Source organism: Hippoglossus hippoglossus, chromosome 11 (genome assembly GCF_009819705.1).
Source record: "Hippoglossus hippoglossus isolate fHipHip1 chromosome 11, fHipHip1.pri, whole genome shotgun sequence".
Taxonomy (NCBI): Eukaryota; Metazoa; Chordata; class Actinopteri; order Pleuronectiformes; family Pleuronectidae; genus Hippoglossus; species Hippoglossus hippoglossus.
In genome coordinates, this window is record NC_047161.1 from 13,118,084 (window position 1) to 13,118,622 (window position 539).

Below are 539 nucleotides of genomic sequence, written 5' to 3' on the forward strand. Positions count from 1 at the left end.
ACATAATGGCAAATTTGGTAAACGTCCGTCAAAAAAGGTTATGCCACGTGTTCTGTGATTTGTTGTGTTTTCTTATGTGTTGTAGGGTTTTGTGATTTGTAGATGTGTTTTGTGATTTGTTGATGTGTTTGGTGATTCCCACCTCAGGGCCACCGTACCTTCCAGGATAATACACTGCATATGTTTGAGTTTTGTTCAAACCAAAAACAGAAGCAATTTGATTTGAAACCATACATTTTCTGAAAGTTGATCCTTGGACTTTCTCTGACTTCTGAAGCTATCACGGGCTATACACATGTGAGCATAGGTACCACTGTAGTTCAGCTCACACAATAATACATGAAAACAATACCTCACTAAATCTGTATTCACGTAACTTTACGTCACTTAAACTCTCACCTTCATCTTTTTTTTTTCCTTGGCATTTATTCGCCTACGTCACATTTACGTAGGTCCGCCTCTACACGCTACCCCGCCTCTTTTGCTAAACCCTCGATCGCGATTGGCTGTGACGAGCGCCACTCACTTTCCGCCCACCG